The following is a 21208-nucleotide window of genomic DNA, read 5'->3' on the forward strand; positions in this document are numbered from 1 at the left end:
ATTAGATAATGTGAAATTGATTCAGGAGCGGCTTTGCACCGCACAGTCAAGGTAGAAGAGTTATGCTAACAGAAAGGTTCGTGATGTGTCTTACGTGGTCGGGGAGAAGGTTTTGCTGAAGGTTTCACCCATGAAAGGTGTTATGAGGTTTGGGAAGAAGGGCAAGTTGAGTCCTTAGTTCATTAGGCCTTTTGAGGTACTTCAGAGGATTAGGGAGGTGGCCTACGAGCTTGCTTTGCCACCTATCTTGTCGAGTGTGCATCCAGTATTTTATGTTTTCTTTCTCCAGAAGTATACCGGCGATCCATCTCATGTTTTAGATTTCAGTACGGTTCAGTTGGATGGTGATTTGACTTATGATGTGGAACTGGTAGCTATTTTTGAGCGGCAGGTTTGAAAGCTGAGGTCAAAGGATATAGCTTTAGTGAAAGTGCACTGGAGAGGTCAACCCGTGGAGGAGGCTACTTAGGAGACCTAGTGGGAGATGCGGAGCAGATATCCACACCTATTTGAGACTCCAAGTATGTTTCTAGACCCGTGCGAGGATGAACGTTTGTTTAAGAGAGGGAGGATGTAACGACTCAACCGGTCGTTTCAAGAGTTATAGCCCTGATTCCCTATTTCTGCTTCTTTTGTGTTCTACAGCTGTATTATGACGTATCATGCTAGTTGGTTTGGGTCCGGAGTAGTTTTGGAATGAATTGAGACACTTGGTCTCTTAATTGAAAGCATAAGTTGGAAAAGTTGATCGGAGGTTGACTTATGTGTAAACAACCTCGGATTTAAATTTTGATGGTTCTGTTAGCTCCGTTAGGTGATTTTGGACTTAGGAGCACGTCTGGATTGTGTTTTGGAGGTCCATAGTAGAATTAGGCTTGAATTGCCGAAAGTTGGAATCTTGAAAAGTTTGACCGGGAGTGGACTTTTTGATATCGGGGTTGGATTGGATTTTCGGAAGTTGGAATAGGTTCGTGGTGTCATTTATGACTTGTGTACAAATTTTGAGGTTAATGACGTGATTTGATAGGTTTCGGCATCGTTTGGAGAATTTGGAAGTTTCGAAGATCATTAGGCTTGAATACAGGTGTAAATCGTATTTTTGATATTGTTTGAGGTGATTTGAGAATTTGACTAAGTTCGTATCAGGTTATTAGACTTGTTGGAATATTTGGTTGAAGTCCCGAGTGTCACGACCCCGGTTCGCCCTCCGTGAACCATCGTGACGGCACCTAGTCTCTATAACTAGGTAAGTCTAAAATGCGGAAGATAAACCAATTTGCGAAAGAAAACAATTTAAAATAGAAATAATGTAATAAAACAGCGTTTAAAAGTGTCGCTCGGCATACACAATATTAACTCTAAAAAAAACTAATACATTTTTCCAAAACCCGAAATATCATGAAACCACAAACCATTGAACCTACCAGTGTCAAACTCCAGAATATCTAACAAAGAAAAGAAATACAGAAGGGCTAATACAATAGGGATAGTAGAAAAGGACTCCTCGTTCTGCGGACGCGACAGATATACCTTAAAGTCTCTGGAACAGTCCCCTCGCCTCAAGGGTGATAGGACTGAGTCGAAGTACCTGGATCTGCACATGTAAAACATGCGCAAAAGGGCATGAGTACACCGCAGCGGTACTTAGTAAGTGCCAAGCCTAACCTCGGTCGGGTAGTGATGAGGAAGGTCAGGGCCCTGCTGAGGTTAAATAAAATATAAGGTTCAATAGTGTAGAAATAAACAGTATAAATAAATACAACAGTAAAAGTAACACAGGATATAAAGGACCTCAACAACTACCACAGAGGCAAGGTAAACACGAGAGAAAATACAGCTCAGTACAAAGATAACAACCGGAGATCTCCTAGGATACCGTCCTGTAGTCCCAAATGTAAATATCCGGTGGATCTCCCGGGATACTGTCCCGTAGTCCAGCTCATCGTGCAAAGGGATCTCCTGGAATACCGATTCGTCGTCCTAAATGTAAATACTCAGTGCAGGGAGAATCTACCGGGTACAGTCCCGTAGTTCCAATGTAAATGTGCAGGGGGATCTCCTGAAAAATCGTTCCGTAGTCCCAAAGTAAACAAACAGGAGGATCTCCCGGGATACCATCCCATAGTCCCAAAGTAAACACACAGCAATAACAAGAAGAGTCACAGTTCAATTCAAGTTCCATACCAAGGTAAGACGAGTATTTCTAACCAAGCATGTTGCACGTAATCCAAATAAGGCAGTTTGAACAAGTAAGGCAATTAAGTCAATTAGACATGCTTTCCTAAGCTAACAACAGGCTTAAATTGCAAGTAATATAAACAAGAAAGGAAACATGCTAGTAATTACTTAATAAAGATTGGATTTCCAATAATTAGCACAAGTACGCACTCATCACCTCACGTACAAAGCATTTCAATTATCAATAATACCAAATCCTACGGGGAAGGGCCCCCATACAAGGTTAGGCAAGCCGCTTACCTCGAACTGGCTCAATAATCAACCCGAGACCACGTTCTTGCCACGAGTACTCGACTCCAAATGACCCAAATCTATTCAATTCAATTGAATAATGTAAATAACACTTCAAGCAACTAATTCTACAAAGAAATTCTAAGCTAATACGTGAAATTAGGTAAAATAACCAAAATGCCCCTCGGGCCCATGTCTCGGAATCGGGTAAAATTTATATTTCCAGAATCTCACACTCTCACAAGTTCAATCATAGCAAAAGTACCAAAATCGGACCTCAAATGGTCCCTATCATCACTCAAAGGTCTCTAATTAATCAAGCCCTAAACCCCAAATTACCACTGTTTTTCCTTAAGTTTTCATGCTTATAATGATAATAATCACCTCAATAATGAGTTTAGGGACCAAGGACCTTACCCCAATGAATTCCTCTGAAAATCTCTCTTGAAAATGCTCTCCAAGGCTTCTTCCCGTTTGAAAAGAGGTGAAAATAGCTAAATTTCGCAAAGGCAAGTATTTATATGTTTCTGTTTAACTAATCCGCTTCTGTGAGGACATGGTCGCATCTGCGACATTTCACTTAAAGCCCAGCTTCCGCACCTGCGGTTAACCTTACGCAGATGCGGTGCCGCTTTTGCGGTGAAGCTCCCGCTTCTGCGGTCCCTACTGGCTTCTCCCTTTTCAGCTTCTGTGATGACTCTGCCGCTTTTGCGGCTCCGCACCTGCGGGACCCAACCGCAGGTGCGGTTATGACAGAGATCAGCAGCTTCAGCTGCTTCAAACCCCTTCCAATTCTTCCGACAACCATCCAAAATCATCTCGAGGCCCCCGAGACCTCAACTAAAAGTACAAACAAGTATAATACCACTGTTCAAACTTATACCAATCCTTAAAACACCTAAAACAACATCAAAATGACGAATCAACCATGGATTTAAGCCTAAGAATCCCCAAACTCTAAATTTACGCTTTCGATCAAAAAGTCTACCAAACCTCGTCCGAATGACCTGAAATTTTGCACACACATCACATTCAACACTACAAAGCTTCTCCAACTTCCAAAATTCCATTCCGACCCTCGGATCAAAATCTCACTATTGAACCGGAAACTTCAAAAATTCGACTTTCAGCATTTCAAGCCTAAATTAGCTACGGACTTCCAAAACACAATCCGAACACACCCCTAAGCCCGAAATTACCCAACGGAGATAACGGAACCATCGGAATTCCATTCCGAGGCCGTCCTCACACTGTTCCAACTACAGTTAAATTTCTAAAACTTAAGCTCTCATTTAGGGAGTAAGTGTCCCAAAACTCTCCGAAACTTAAAACCGAACATCCCGACAAATCAAAATAGCAGAAATAAACACGGGGAGAGCAGTTAAGAGGGGATCGGGGTGTTAATTCTTAAAATAACCGGTCGGGTCGTTACATCCTCCCACACTTAAACGTATGTTCATCCTTGAACGAGCATAGAGACATACCTGAAGTAATGAAAATATGAGGGTAATAGTTGCGCATATCCTGCTCAGCCTCCCAGGTAGCCTCTTCGACCGGCTGTCCCAACCACTGAACCTTCACTAATACAATGTTCTTTGACCTCAGCTTTCTAACCTGCCTGTCGAATATTGCCACTGGCTCCTCAACATAAGAAAGATCCTTGTCCAACTGGACTAAACTGAAATCCAACACGTGCGACGGATCACCGTGATACTTCCAGAGCAGCGAAACATGAAATACCGGATGAACTCCTGCCAAGCTAGGAGGTAGGGCAAGCTCATAAGCAACCTCCCCAACATGCCTCAATATCTCAAAAGGGCCAATAAACCTCAGACTCAGCTTCCCTTTCTTCCCAAATCTTATAATGCCCTTCATAGGCGAAACCCGAAGCAGAAACTGCTCTCCAACCATATAGGAAACATCACGAACCTTCCGGTCCGCGTAACTCTCCTGTCTGGACTGGGCTGTACGGAATCTATCCTAAATCATCTTAACCTTCTCCAAAGCATACTGAACCAAGTCTGTGCCTAATAATCTAGCCTCACCCGACTCAAACCAACCTATCGGGGATCGACACCCCCTACCATATAAAGCCTCATATGGTGCCATCTAAATGCTGGACTGATAGCTATTATTGTAGGCAAACTCCGCCAATGGCAAGAACTGATCCCAAGACCCTCCAAACTCAATCACACACGCCCGGAGCATATCCTCAAGAATTTGAATAGTGCGCTCGAACTGTCCGTCCGTCTGACGGTGAAATGTTGTACTCAACTCCACCTGAGTACCCAAATCATGCTGAACGGCCCTCCAGAACTATGATGTGAACTGAGTACTTCTATCTAAAATGATGGAAACTGGAATACCATGCAGACGAACAATCTCCGGATATAAATCTCCGCCAGACGCTCCAAAGAGTAGGTAGTACACACAGGAATAAAGTGCACAGACTTGGTCAGCCGATCCACAATCATCCAAATAGCATCAAACTTTCTCAAAGTCCGTGGGAGCCCAACTACAAAGTCAATGGTGATCCACTTCCACTTCCACTCCGGAATCTCTATCAGCTGAAGCAACCCACTCGGTCTCTAGTGCTCATACTTCATTTGTTGACAGTTGAAGCACCGAGCTACAAACCCAACTATATCTTTCTTCATCCGCCTCCACCAATAGTACTGTCTCAAATCCGGATACATCTTCGCGGCAACCGGATGAATGGAATACCGCGAACTATGGGCCTCATCTAGAATCAACTCCCGAAGCCCATCAACATTGGGTACACAAATCCGACCCTGCATCCTCAATACCTCGTCATCACCAATAGTCACATCTCTGGCATCACTGTGCCGAACCTTGTCCTTGAGGACAAGCAAATAAGGGTCATCATACCGACTCTCCCTAATACGGTCAAATAAGGAATATCGAGAAACCACGCAAGCTAGGACCTGACTGGGCTCCGAAAGATCCAATCTCACAAACTGGCTGGCTAAGGCCTGAACATGCATCGCTATAGGTCTCTCCAATGCTGGTAAAGAAGCCAAACTCCCCAAACTCTCTGCCTAGTGACTCAAGGCATCGACCACCACATTTTCCTTGCCCGGCTGATACAAAATAGTGATATCATAGTCCTTCAGCAACTCTAGCCACCTCCTCTAGCGCAAATTAAGATCCTTTTGCTTGAACAGGTGCTGCAAGCTCCAATGATCAGTATAAATCTCACGGGGAACACCGTACAAATAATGGAGCCAGATCTTCAGGGCGTGAACAATGGCAGCTAACTCTAGATCATGGACAAGGTAATTCTTATCATGTACCTTCAATTGTCTCGACGCGTAGGCAATCATCTTACCGCCCTACATCAACACCGCTCCAAGGCCAATCCTCGAGGCATCACAATAGACCGTATAAGACCCCAAACATGTAGGCAATATCAACACTGGTGTTGTAGTCAAAGTTGTCTTGAGCTTCTGAAAGCTCGCCTCACACTTTTCCATCCACTGGAACAGAGCACCCTTCTGGGTCAGTCTGGTCATAGGGGCTGCAATCGATGAAAACCCCTCCACAAAATGACGGTAATAACCCGCCAAGACAAGAAAACTGCGAATCTCTGTAGCTGAGGATGGTCTGGGCCAACTCTACACTACCTCTACTTTCTTCGGATCCACCTGAATACCCTTACTCGACACCACATAGCCTAAGAATGCCACGAAATCCAACCAAAACTTACATTTCGAGAACTTAGCATATAACTTCTCTTCTCTCAAGGTTTGAAGCACTATCCTCAGGTGCTGCTCATGATCTTCCCGACTCTGGGAATACACCAAAATATCATCAATAAAGCAATGATGAATGAGTCAAGATACGGACGGAACACACTGTGCATCAAATGCATGAAGGTTGCTGGGGCATTGGTCAGCCCAAATGACATAACAAGGAATTTGTAATGACCATACCGAGTCCTGAAAGCAATCTTTGGGATATCTGGTTCCAAAATCTTCAACTGATGGTAACCTGAGCACAATTCAATCTTAGAAAACACCCATGCACCCTAAAGCTGGTCAAACATATCATCAATACGAGGAAAAAGATAACGGTTCTTCACTGTAACTTTGTTCAATTGGCGATAATCAATACACATACGCATAGAACTATCCTTTTTCTTCACAAATAAGATAGGAGCATCCTAAGGTGATACACTGGGCCAAATAAAACCCTTATCAAGCAATTCCTGTAACTGATCCTTCAAATCCTTCAACTCAGGATGAGTTATACGATACGAAGGAATAGAAATGGGATGGGTTCCCGGCAACGGATCAATGCCAAAATCAATATATCTATCAGGCGGCCTGCCCGGAAGATCAGCTGGAAACACATCAGGAAAATCCCATACTACTAGGAAAGAATCAACTAAAGGGGTATCAATACTGACATCTCTCACATAAGCTAGATACACGTCACACCCATTCTCAACCATATGCTGAGCCTTAAGGAAGGAAATCACTCTATTGCGAGTGTGATCTAAAGTACCACTCCACTCAATACGCGGTACACCTAGCATAGCCAGCATCACAGTTTTAATGTGACAATCAAGAATAGCATAATGGGGCGACAACCAGTCCATGCCAAAGATAATATCAAAATCTACCATGTTGAGAAACAGTAAATCGGCTCTGGTCTCAAAACCACTAAGAGTAACCAAACACGAACGATAAACGCGGTCTACAATAAGAATCTCCCATAGGAGTAGGAACATAAATAGGGGAACTCAAAGAATCCCGAGGTACACCCAAATGTGGAGCAAAATAAGAAGACACATAAGAGTAAGTGGAGCCTGGATCGAATAGAACCGATGCATCTCTGTGACAAATCAGTATAATACCTGTGATGACAGAATCGGAGGCAATAGCCTCGGTACAGGAAGGAAGGGCATAGTATCTGGCCTGATCTCCCCCTCTAGGGCGACCTCTACCTCCCCGACCTCTACCTTTAGCTGGCTGAGCAGGTGAGTTAGCAACTGCAGCTGTAACCATAGCCTGAGAACTCTGCGGGGCACGTTGTGGCTGAGAAGTTTATGGAGGTGCACCCCTCCTATGTCTGGGGAAATCCCTCGCCATATAGTGTGTATCACCACACTCAAATAAGCTCTGGGAGGACATGATGGCTGCGACTGGCTCAAGCCAGGTCTGCTAGACTGACCACTGAAAGCACCCCGCGCAGGAGGCGTACTAAATACTGGAGGAGCATAATAAGGCTCCTAAGGCCTAGGAGGAGCTGGAATACCACTAGTTGTTGGAAGAGATGAATGAACGGGGTGACTCATATAAACCCTACCATGACGACCTGCAGCTGGGGCACGGGCACCAAAATAATGGCCCGACTCTCAAGACCTCTTGGCCTCCATCTCCTCTCTCTCCCTAGCATGCCTACCCTTAATCCTCCTATTCGCTCACCACCTGCTGACAAGAAATATCCATCTCCAACTCACGAGCCATGCTAGACCTGATGTTGGGAATAAGCCCCTCAATAAACCGGCGAACCCTCTCACAAATAGTAGAAACTAAGGTTGGGGCATGTTTGGCCAAGCTAGTGTAACTGACAACATACTCCGAGATACTCATAGCACCCTGGCGCAAATGCTCAAACTCTGCACGCTATGCATCCCTGAGGCTCTGAGGAACAAACTCTCTCAGGAACATATCTGAAAACTGGGTCCAAGTTAGTGAAGCAGCCTTACCCGGACTGTCTAAATCATAGGTGCGCCACCACTCATACGCGGCTCCTCAAAGCTGGAAGGCAGTGAAAGAAACCCCACTCGATCTTGATATACCCATAGTGCGGAGGATACGGTGACACTCCTACAGAAATCCCAAGGCATCATCTGATGCTAACCCACTGAATACCGGGGAATCATACTTCTTGAACCTCTCAAGTCTCCGCTGCTTATCCTCTGAAGTCGTTTCCCTATCCCCGGGCTGACCGAGAACTACAGGCTATACAAGAATAATCTTTGGGATCTGATCAACATGCACTCGCTGCTCAGGAGTGCGGGCGGCAGGAGTCTATGCTCCTCCCCTGGCATGAGATATGGCTGCAGCAAGGGGAAGCAACCCTGCCTGAGCTAGAGTGGTGTTCATGCTCATGAACTGCGCAAAAGTCTCCCGGAGAGCTGGAGTAGTAGTAGCAGTATGAGTATCAGGTGCCTGGACTTTGGCTGGAACTGCTGGTAGTACCAAGGCGACAGATTGTGTGGGTGCTCTAGCCACACCACGTGTGCGTCCTCGGCCTCTACCCCGGCCTCGGCCTTTGATAGTTGCAGTAGGGGACGCGGGTGCCTGATCATCTCGGATAGCACGTTTCCTCACCATTTGTGAGAGAATAGAAGACATAAGTTTAGAATTGTGATGTCAAAATCTCGTAGACAAGCGAATTTTCCTAACAGTTACATAGCCTCTCATAGATAAGTACAGACATCTCTGTACCGATTAGCGAGACTCTAATAAACTGGCTTGTGATTCATGACTCATATGAACCTAGAGCTCTGAAACCAACTTGCCACGACCCCGGTTCGCCCTTCATGAACCATCGTGACGGAACCTAGTCTCTACAACTAGGTAAGCCTAAAATGCGGAAGATAAACCAATTTGCAGAAGAAAACAATTTAAAATAGAAATAGTGTAATAAAATAGCGTTTAAAAGTGCCGCTAGGCATACATAATAATAACCCTAAAAAAACTAATACATTTTTTCAAAAGCCGGAATCTCATGAAACCACAAGCCTTTAATCTCTATCAGTGTCTAATGCCAGAATATCTAAAAAAGAAAAGAAATACATAAGGGCTAATACAATAGGGAGAGTAGAAAGGGACTCCTCGGTCTAAGGACGTGGCAGATATACCTCAAAGTCTCTGGAACAGCCGCCTCGCCTCAAGGGTGATAGGACTCAGTCGAAGTATCTGGATCTGCACATGAAAAACATGCGTAGAAAGGGCATGAGTACACCATAGCGATACTCAATAAGTGCCAAGCCTAACCTCTGTCGGGTAGTGACGAGGAAGGTCAGGGCCCTACTGAGGTTAAATAAAATATAAGGTTCAATAGTGTAAAAAACAATATAAATAATTACAACAGTAAAAGTAACACATGATATAAACGACAGCAACAACTACCACAGAGGCAAGGTAAACACGGAAGAAAATATAGCTCAGCACAAAGATAACAACCGGGAATCTCCCAGGATACCGTCCTATAGTCCCAAATGTAAATATCTGGTGGATCTCCCGGGATACTGTCCCGTAGTCCAGCTCATCATGAAAGGGGATCTCCCGGAATACCGATCCGTAGTCCCAAATGTAAATACTTAGCATGGGGGGAATCCACAGGGTGCAGTGTCGTAGTTCCAATGTAAATGTGCAGGGGGATCTCCCGAAAAACCGTTCCGTAGTCCCAAAGTAAACAAACAGGTATCATCCCGTAGACCCAAAGTAAACACACAACAAAAACAAAAAGAGTGTACAGTTCAATTCAAGTTCCATACCAAGGTAAAACAAGTATTTCTAATCTAGCATGTTGCACGTAATCCAAATAAGGCAGTTTGAACAAGTAAGGCAATTAAGTCAATTAGACATGCTTTCCTAAGCTAACAACGGGCTTAAATTGCAAGTAATATAAACAGAAAAGGAAACATACTAGTAATTACTTATTGAAAAACCGGATTTCCAAAAATTAGCACAAGCACGCACTTGTCAACTCACGTACAAGGCATTTCAATTATCAATAATACCAAATCCTATGGGGAAGGTCCCCCACACAAGGTTAGGCAAGCCACTTACCTCGAACCGGCTCAATAATCAACCCGAGAACACATTCTTTCCACGAGTACTCAACTCCAAATGACCCAAATCTATTCAATTCAATTGCATAATGTAAATAACACTTCAAGTAACTGATTCTACAAAGAAATTCTAAGCTAATACGTAACATTAGGTAAAATGACCAAAATGCCCCTTGCGCCTACGTCTCAGAATTGGGTAAAATTTACATTTCCAGAATCCTCACACTCTCATGAGTTCAGTCATACCAAAAGTACCAAAATCGGACCTCAAATAGTCCCTCAAATCATCACTCAAAGGTCTCTAATTAATCAAGCCCTAACCCCCAAATTATCACTGATTTTCCTTAAATTTTCATGCTTATAATGATAAAAATCACTCAATAACGAGTATAGGAACCAAGGACCTTACCCCAATGAATTCCACTGAAAATTTCTCTTGAAAATGCTCCCCAAGGCTTCTTCCCGTTTGAAAAGAGGTGAAAATAGCTAAATTTCGCGAAGGCAAGTATTTATATTTTTTGGCCGAGCTAATTCGTTTCTGCGGCTATAAGACCGCATCTGCGGTCCCGCTTCTACGAGGACGTGGTCGCATCTGCAACATTTCACTTAAAGCCCATCTTCCGCACCTGTAGTTAACATTACACAAATGTGGTGCCGCTTCTATGGTAAAGCTCCTGCTTCTGCAGTCCCTTATGGCTTGTCCCTTTTCTGCTTCTGTGATGACTCCACCGCTTCTGCGGCTCCGCACCTATGGGACCCAACCACATGTGCGGTTATGACAAAGATCAGTAGCTTCAGCTGCTTCAAACCACTTCCAATTCTTCCGACAACCACCCGAAATAATCCCGAGGCCCCCGGGACCTCAACCAAAATCCCAAACAAGTCTAATACCACTGTCCAAACTTATGCCAATCCTTAAAACACCTAAAACAACATCGAAATGACGAATCAACCAAGGATTCAAGCTTAAGAACTCCCAAACTCTAAATTTTACGCTTTCGATCAAAACGTCTACCAAACCTCGTCCGAATGACCAGAAATTTTGCACACACGTCACATTCAACACTACAGAGCTTCTCCAACTTCCGGAATTCCATTCCGACCCTCGGATCAAAATTTCTCTATCAAACGGGAAACTTCAAAAATTCGACTTTCGGCATTTCAAGCCTAAATTAGCTACAGACTTCCAAAACACAATCCGAACACGCCCCTAAACCCGAAATCACCCAACGGAGCTAACGGAACCTTCAGAATTCTATTCTGAGGTTGTCTTCACACTGTTTCGACCACAGTCAAATTTCCAAAACTTAAGCTCGCATTTAGGGAGTAAGTGTCCTAAAACTCTCCGAAACTCAAAATCGAACATTACGGCAAATCAAACTAGCAGAAATAAACATGGGGAGAGCAGTTAATAGGGGATCAGGGTGTTAATTCTTAAAAAAATCGGCCGGGTCGTTACACTGAGGGCCTCAAGTTGATTTCGGGTGGTTAACGGCATGAGTTCGAGTGAAGAATGCAGTTGAAGTGTTGCTGCTTCTGGTATAACTGCACCTACAGAGTGGGCACCGTATGTGCGAGCATGCAGAAGAGATGTAAAGGTCGCAGATGCAGCCAAGGAAGAACTGGGCAGAGGGCGCAGGTGCAATGGCGTTCTCGCACTTGTGATGATCGCAGAAGCGGACTTCAAGGCGTAGGTGAGAGTTTGGACCACAAGTGTGATGTAACTTCCACACTTGTGATGAGCTTAGATACGGTCTCTTGATCGCAGAAGCGGAGGTAGCGTTTAAGTGGTTTTCCATAGAATGTCCGCAAATGCAAAAATAGAGCCGCAAATGCGAAAAACCTGGGCAGAACCTATATAAACGGGACTTCGAGATTTTTCACCATTTTCATCATTTTTGAGCTCTGATTTCGGGGATTTTTAGAGGGAATTCAAAGTGATTACTGAGGTAAGTTCCTTGTGCCTATTTGTGTTCAATAATGGTGTTTTCTCACATATTTTACACTTAATTAGTGAGATTTTGAAGTGAAATTTGGGAGTTTAGGGCTTGATAATTGGAGAGTGAATTTTGGGGTTTTGAATGACAAAATGGTGTCGGATTTGATAAATTTAGTATGGTTGGACTCGTCAGTGAATGGGCTTTCAGGTTTTGTGACTTTTGTCGGATTTCGAAAAGTGGGCCCGGGAGCCGGGTTGAGCTAATTTCAGATTTTGGGTCTAATTTAGTAGTTTTCTTATGGAATTGATCCCTTTAGCCTATATTAAGTGTATTATACTGTTTGTGGCTAGATTCGGGACATTTGGAGGCCGATGTGAGAGGCAAAGGCATTTCGGATTAGAGATTTACTCGGTTTGGGGTAAGTAATGCTTTCAAACTTGGTTCTAAGGGTTCGAAACCCTAAAATATGTGATTGGTATTGAGGTAATGCACATGCCAAGTGACGGGCGTGTGGGCATGCATAGTGAGAATTGTGACCTAGTTGGTTCCATGGCACTGTATAGTGGCTCTATCTTGTTGATATCTGTGTTTCATCATGTAATGAAGTAAATGAGTTGTAAATCATGCTAGATATCATGTTTAGGCTTTATGCCGATACTGTTGGGACCCTTAGTGGTCGTTTCTAGTTGTCATCTCACTGATTTCATTGAATTCTGTACTCAGTCATATTCATGCATTTTATATCATACCTCAGACTCAGTTGTTATTTATTGATACATCATATCATTGTTCCAGGTTAGCTTTCATGACATTGTGAGCCCGTGGGTGAGACTGGAGAGATTGATGACTTAGTGAGGCTGAGAGCCTAACTATGAGTGATAGTTATGGGATCGGGCTACACACCACAATAGTTATATTGATTTGTGATAGCGCTTGGGCTATAGGAGCCTCTCTGGAGTCTGTACACATCCCCGGTGAGCACGGTTGATATTATTAAGGGATGGATCTTTCTTGGACATGGATCTTGTCCGAAGTACTTGATACCTGGAGATGGATCTTCTCCAAAGGGCCGGATTGGCCTTCCTCGGTACTGGGCGACTTATAGTTAGTGATTTATATGTTCCGAGATGGATCATCCCTGGGCGGTATAGGCCATATACAGTACCGAGTAGTGGAGCATTTGAGAATGTGAGCACATGAGGCTGACAGCATGGTGCATCACATATAGCATGTGCATTGGCATGTAGAGATAGTAGAGTTATATCCTTTATACTGTTCAGACCTACTTTACTTGTACTATTTTGATCTGCCTATTTAATTTGAAAGCATGCCTACATTTCTGCACAGTTATTTTCTATTTTATCTGTACCGATTGAGTTCGTCACTATCTTTTAGTCCAAAGTTTGGACTCTTTACTTATTGAGTTGGTGTACTCACGTTACTCCCTGCACCCCGTGTGCATATCCAGGTGATTCCAGTCGTGGTAGTGGTTGCTGATCTAGGTTTCAGAGTTCGGAGACTATCAAGGTAGTTGCACAGCATTCGCAGGCCTTGACTCTCCCTCTTTATCATTTATTGTATTTTTAGTTATTTCTCTAGACATTGTAGTGGAATGTATTCTGATTTTGATGCTCATGTACTTAGTGACACCCCGATTTTGTGCTGGATTATATCGTACTTTGGGATTTATTATGTTTTAAAAAGGGTTTCTTCAACGTTAACTGCTTCTGTCATTATTTTAAAGTTATTTTACTATGTTGGGTTGTTGAGTTAAGGCTGGCCTAGTTCCACGATAGGTGCCATCACGACGGTTGATTTTGGGTCGTGATAGAGGTTCTGTGGCCGCACAATTTCATACACGGTTTGCAGATTTCTTTATCTGTCAGGAACTGGGGGTATGTGGCCGCACATTTCTGAACTGCAGCCGCGAGACAACTCTTCTCCGGTCTACATAATTAGGACTGCGGCCGCACAATTCTTATGTGGTCCGCAATTCATAGAGGCTCCTGGACATGGTCTTTTTGCACACACTCTTATCTTCAACTCTTAGCCCAGCTTTGCGACTGCACAATTCATTTGCGCAAATGTCTGCTAAGTTTTCCTTCTTTGTTTGAGGCCGCAGATGGAATTCTACGGATTGCACAGTTGTGCTCCTACGCCCTTTATTACCTTATGCCTCAGACTACTCCTTTTTTTAGTCGGATTTCATCTCGAGAGATCAATGTCCATTATTCCTGCAATTTTGTACAATTTTATTAGTTTCAGGAACACAATTCAATGCCTTTAGACTAAAACAAAATCTAAAACACGCTAATAAGCAGTCAAAATCCCTATTTATCAACTCCCCAAACTTAAGTCTTTGCTTGTCCTCAAACAAATAAAATATTTCCCACCTTTAAAAGTTAAGGGACATTGCAACTAGCCATGGGTGAGCCATTCATACCTCTGTTGGGACCAACAATTACCCACACCATTCATGCATTATTGACAAGGCAACAAGTTAACCATTTATGCACATATAGCTCTAATGTGACATTCGAGCTTCAAGAGTTGACTTTACTCATCAATGACTCTCACTCTATCTTGTAGGTCATGGTGGACTCCAAACTCTTCCTCCTCTACTTTCTATTTTGCCAAGATTACTTAAGAAATTAGCACTCAATCCAACAATTTATGAAAGTTTCACTCATCTGTCTCAAGAGAATGTCACAATTACAGCTTCAAGTATAATAGGCTTGTCCATCATATATATCACCATTAATGTAATCTCACTTGGCTAAAAATCAAGTAGGACTTCTTTCGGGATGTAATGAAGGCTTTTGGGTCAGGGTTTGATACAATATGGGTAAGTGGTTACACCTTCCTTAAGCACTCTTTCTTTCATTTCTCGGCTTGCAGTTTGCCAAATCCTTGAGGTACTTTCTCTTCCTTGGGGGACTAGAGAGACTTAACATCACTCTTTCTTGGTCATTACATTCATTTTTCTCCATATTTGGGATCATTACCTCTCTTTGAATCCCTTCAGCTCTTCCACTTATTCACTTTTTTACATTTTTCTTTTTGTTCTTTTCTTTTCTTTGTCTTTCCTTCTCATCATTTATTTTCTCTTTTTGTACCTTGATACCTTTTTCAATTTTATATTCCTCCCCCAAACTTATTCTTTTAGCCATTTTTTTCACACGAGTGTTAATAAAAGCTCGGATGCCAAGAGAGGGTCACAATAGAATGGGTAAAGGCTTGTAACATGATTTTCAAATGAGAAAAGCTAAAGGATCGAAAGGGTTGACTAGGGATGATATCATTAGTAGGCAATAGAAAACTCAAATGGGCCAAGGAAAGCATACAATCACTTCTCAAGCCAAGTAAAACTTAGGATTACGCCTTAAAACACATTCGGGGCAAGTTCTAGACGTTTTGCACGGGTACTTGGACTAACAACAAAGCATATCACCCCTCACACAACTATATTGTTAAATAGGATAGAGTCGAGGTCTCACAACAACCACATTCAAGATTGAAGATCACTATGGTCCAATTAGACCACCCAATGGTACCGAAATCGACACAAAAGTCAAAAGTCACTAACTAGAGTTATTTCCTTTTAAAAATATTGTCTCTAACCATAATCACGTAGTTAAATGTGTTGGTGCCAAATGAAGCATGTTTTATTCTTCGAGTTTGACTTAATCAGGTCTTTTTATTCATTACTACTACTACTACTACTATTACCTAAACACAAAACGGACTCATTCCTTTAAGAAAGTTGTCATGTCATCCATCGTTGGGACAAATCACCTGGTTCACACAATAACTACCTTTGGAAAGAACTGTGGCATTAAGAAAACCAAAGGCTTATTATCTACTGAAATATAAAAAGAAGCTACTAAATCAAACACTAATTAATAAGGAAACTAACATAAAGAAGCTACAAAGCAAAAAACTATTGGAAACAGAATGAATATACATAATGAGAGAGAAAGAGAAGATACATACATAATGAGAGAAGAGAGAGAATATATACATAATTAGAAAGAAAAAGAAAATAGTATCAAGTCAATTACAGGCCAAATGTCTCAGAATCATCAAATAAGATCAAATAAACTCCACCCCCATCCCCTCTCAAATAAAAATAAGCATTGTACCCAATGCTTGACAAAATAAGAGTCAATGAAGGGAAAGAGTGAAGAAGACTCCCTATGGCTCCTTGGACATCTCAGTGTCTCCAGGAATGTCACCTCCCTCAGGCTCATCCAACTGGATCTCATCATTCTCAAGGAGTAACAGGGTTGGTGAATGTCAACTCTAGGAGTAACAGGGTTGGTGAATATTTGACGCACTCCTTCGGGAGTGTCGGTAGCCAGGTCTGGCTCCTCAGACTGTCCAGTTGTTGCCAACGCTGCTGTATGACCTAGGTCAATCATCAAGTCAAAAGGAAGATCTTCGGTTGCTGCAATTTTGGTCACCTATCTTCGGAGCTTGTCCACTGACTTCTTGGTGGCCTAGGACTTTCTCATTTTCTTTACTTCTTTTCCCAGATCTTCGATCACTTACCCATGTTGTACCAAAGTAACCATAATAGTAGTATGGTTCTCCAGGAGCTTTTTCAATGTCTCTTCAACTGTCGGGGGAACTTGAGGTTCCTGAATAGAGGATTGTGCTACAACAGTACTGGATAAGTCATACAGCATTGTAGTGGGTGTCTGCATCCAGTTGTTGAGGCTCACCAATGTCTGGGAGACTCGCAGTTCAGAAAGTGGGACAGTAGGCATGGGTACCAGCTTCAAGGCCAAGGTGGAACCTATGATAGGGGATATAGTAGGAATTGAAGATGATGGGGGAGGCATAGCTGTGTCACTAGAGGAAGGCTCAGCCGAAGTGGATGGAACATCAGCTGCCTCCGTGACTACCACAGCTGGCTCATCAGACTGGATTGTGGTAGTAGACGACTGACTTTTTCTCTTTGGGTTGTTTGCATCTATAAGTGAGTACCATAAGAAAGGCGGATTCTTCGACTGTGCCTTTGTGTTATAATCCCTCGGCTCTACATGTGCATCTATAAGATACTCTATAATCCGTAGGAAGAGTCATCCTACTTGACGATTACTGAGATATTGGCCAACATCACGACACCTACATTGGTAGGGTACCCGACCATGATAGAAGCAACTAGAACTACCCAAGGAATCGGAAAATATGTTTCATTCTGGCTCGGGTCTAGTCTGTTGTAGACAAAGGTTCTCCACCCCTTTACCTCGAAACTCAGAGTGCTCCTCTGGATAGGCACCCCTACTGTGATCCATGGTGGTGGTGGTCCTGGTACAGCTAGAATGTTTTCTAACCAATGACGAGCCGCATCCCCAAGTGCACACTTCTCTAAGTACTATGTGGGCTCGACATCATCAAATCCCAAGTATGTGTTCAATGTGTGCTGATCAAATCGCACTTTGAGGTTTCTCACTTTTGTCACCTTTTTGATATTCGCCGCATTAGCGTAGAATTTCCGAACAAGGTACTCCTTAACATCCACCACGCTCTGGGTAAACCACATCTACCCTTTGCGTTATCTAAATTGTCTCAATACTGCAGTATAATACCTCTCCTGATCTTTCAACTGAAACTGTCACTCAAGAGTCAGTGAACTCACTTGCCACCAAGTGCGGAAGCTGGTGAAGGCAGCCAAACTAACAAAACATCCTCCTAGACCTCTTTCTTCTTCGACCTTTCAAAACCGGAAGCTGTAGCATCTCCCCCTCTGCCATCATCTAGGATGTCCTGAACTGTTGTATCCGGTGCCTCATGGACATGTGTAGTGGGTGGCTCAAAAGCTTGACTAGAACTTTCCGAACCCTCAAAAGTGCTATGAGATATGGAAGAATCATCCCTGAGTTGATATCTCCCTGGCGGCTTTGACTGGACATCCGGCTGCTCTTGAATTGAGGCTAAGTTTCCCTCTGATGCTTCCCTAGATCGGACATTAGAGCTTGACTCGTAGAGATCTGTACCTCCCAATCTGTCGGCTGTAGCTTTCTTTGTAATTATCTTTTGTAGCTCGAGGGGTAAAGAACTCTTGCCTCGGCCCGGGAAGGTTCACCCCTCCCTTTTGAAGTATCACCTCTGCCTCTATATCGAACCATTTTCTGTATCAAGAAAAGGTAATTGTTAGTTGTAATTAAAGTTCAGATATATAGAGAGGTATGTAAAGACACACCAGAAAACACAGGTAGGAACACAGTTGAAACATACTTGCAGGATAAGGATCTGTGGTCCGCAGATTTTTCTTTGCGGCCACAAATTGAGCCTGTGACGACCCGACCAGTCGTCTTAAGAATTAATACCCTGATCCCCTATTAACTACTTTCCCCAAGTTTATTTCTGCTATTTTGATTTGCCAGGATGTTCGGTTTTGAGTTTCAGAGAGTTTTGGGACACTTAGTCCCTAAATGAGAGCTTAAGTGTTGGAAAGTCAGTCGTAGTCGGAACAGTGTGAAGACGGACTTGGAATGGAAATCTGATGGTTTTGTTAGCTCTGTTGGGTGATTTCGAGCTTAGGGCCATGTTCGGATTGTGTTTTGGAGGTCCGGAGTAAATTTAGGCTTGAAATGCCGAAAGTTGAATTTTTGAAGTTTCTGGTCCAATTGTGAGATTTTGATCTGAGGGTCGGAGTGGGATTCCAGAAGTTGGAGTAGCTCCGCAGTGTTGAATGTGATGTTTGTACAAAATTTCAGGTCATTCGGACGAAGTTTGATAGACTTTTTGATCGAAAGCGTATTTTTAGAGTTTTTGGAATTCTTAGGCTTGAATCCGATGAAAAATAGGTGTTTTGATATTTTTTGAGCATTCCGAAGGTTGGAACAAGTTTGAATGATGTTTTAGGAGTGGTTGGCAGGGTTGGTTAAGGTCCCAAGGGCCTCGGGTGTGTTTCGGATGCTCAACGGGTCATTTTGGAACTTAGAGAAATTGCAGATTTTTGTTCCAGCTGTTGCAGGTATTTTACTCTTCGCGTTCGCGAAAAGTCAGTTGAGGAAGGTGGAATTTAAGCCTTCGCATTCGCGTGGAAGGCTCCGCATTTATGAAGGGGTAAGTGTTTGTGCATCGCATTCACGTGGGTGGTGTCGCGTTCACATAGAAAAAAATGAGCGGCTGAGCTTCAGTGGATTTAATTCATCATATTCGCGATAGGTGGAACGCGATCGCGAAGGCCTGTCTGAGTAAAGCATCGCGTTTATGAGGGGTTGGTCGTGATCGCGTAAGAGGAAAAATGGTCAAAGTTATTTTGTGTTTCACTAACGCGAGGCTTTGACCGTGTTTGCTAAGAAGGAATTACTTGGGTAGATATAAGATTTCAAAATCGAGGGTTTAGCCATTTTTATCAAAACTTAAGCTTGGGAGCTCAGATTTGAGCGAGATTTTGAGAGATTTTTAGAGATATCGATTGGGTAACGATTCTTAACTCCTCTTTTCTTGTAACCCATCAATTTAAACATGAATTCATCATTTAATTTCGGAATTTGTATGAAAATTGGGGGAAAGTTCTTAGACCAAGAATTTGAGTTTTGATTGGGAATTTGACATTGGATTGGGATAATTTTGGTATGGTTAGACTCGTGATGGTGTGAGGATTTTAGAAATATAAATTTTACCCAATTCTGAGACGTGGGCCCGAGGAGCATTTTGGTTATTTTACCAAATTTCGCGTATTAACTTAGAATTTCTTTGTAGAATTAGTTACTTGAAGTGTTATTTACATTATGCAATTGAATTGAATAGATTTGGGCCATTTGGAGTCGAATACTCGTGGCAAGAGCGTGATTTCAGGTTGATTTTGAGCCGGTTCGAGGTAAGTGGCTTGTCTAACCTTGTGTAGGGGGGGGCCTTCCCATTAGGATTGGTATATTTGGTAATTGAAATGCCTTATAAAAGAGGTGACGAGTGCGTATTTGTGCTAATTGTTGGAAATCCGGCTTTCTTTAAGTAATTACTAGTATGTTTCCTTTCCTGTTTCTATTACTTGTACTATTAAGCCTGTTGTTAGCTTAGGAAAGCATGTCTAAGTGACTTAATTACTTTATTTGCTCAACCTGCCTTACCTGAATTCTGTGCAGCATGCTAGGCTAGAATCACTTGTTGCCTTAATATGAACTTTTGTCATTTCTATATATTTTCCTATTTCTGTTGTGTATTTATTTTGGGACTACGGATGTGGGATTTTGGTAGCTCCCCCTTGTCTGTTTATTTTGGTACTACGGATGTGGGATTCCGGTAGATCCCCCTTGTCTGTTTATTTTGGGACTACGGGAATGCACCTGGTAGATTCCCCCAGTACTGGGTATTTACATTTGGGAGTACGAAACGAGATTCCGGTAGATCCCCGTTCACTATGAGTTGGACTACGGGACGGGATCCCGAGAGATCCATTGGATATGTACATATGGGACTATAGGACGGTATCCTGAGAGATCCCCGATTGTTATTATTGGTGCTGAGTTGTATTTCCTTTCCGTGTTTACCCTGTTTCTGTATAGTTGTTGTTGTCATGTACATCCTGTGTTATTTTACTGTTGTACTTATTTATACTATTTTGTTCCATATTGTCATCTTTATATTTATTTAGTCTCAGTAGGGCCCTGACCTTCCTTGTCACTACCCGACCGAGGTTAGGCTTGGCACTTACTGAGTACCGCTGTGGTGTACTCATGCCCCTTCTATGCATGTTTTTCTTGTGTAGATCCAGGTACTGCGACTCAGTCCTATCACCCGTGAGGCGAGGCGACTGCTTTAGAGACTTCGAGGTACATCTGCCGCGTCTGCAGGCCGAGAAGTCCCTTTCTATTCTAGATTTTAAACATTTGCCCTTCTGTATTTCTTTCCCTTGTTAGATATTCTAAAGTTAGACAATGTGGATATCCAGATGCTTGTGGTTCCATGAGTTTTCGGGTTTTGGGATAGTGTACTTGATTCTGATAATGTT

Source organism: Nicotiana tabacum, chromosome 10, assembly GCF_000715075.1.
Source record: "Nicotiana tabacum cultivar K326 chromosome 10, ASM71507v2, whole genome shotgun sequence".
NCBI classification, from domain to species: domain Eukaryota; kingdom Viridiplantae; phylum Streptophyta; class Magnoliopsida; order Solanales; family Solanaceae; genus Nicotiana; species Nicotiana tabacum.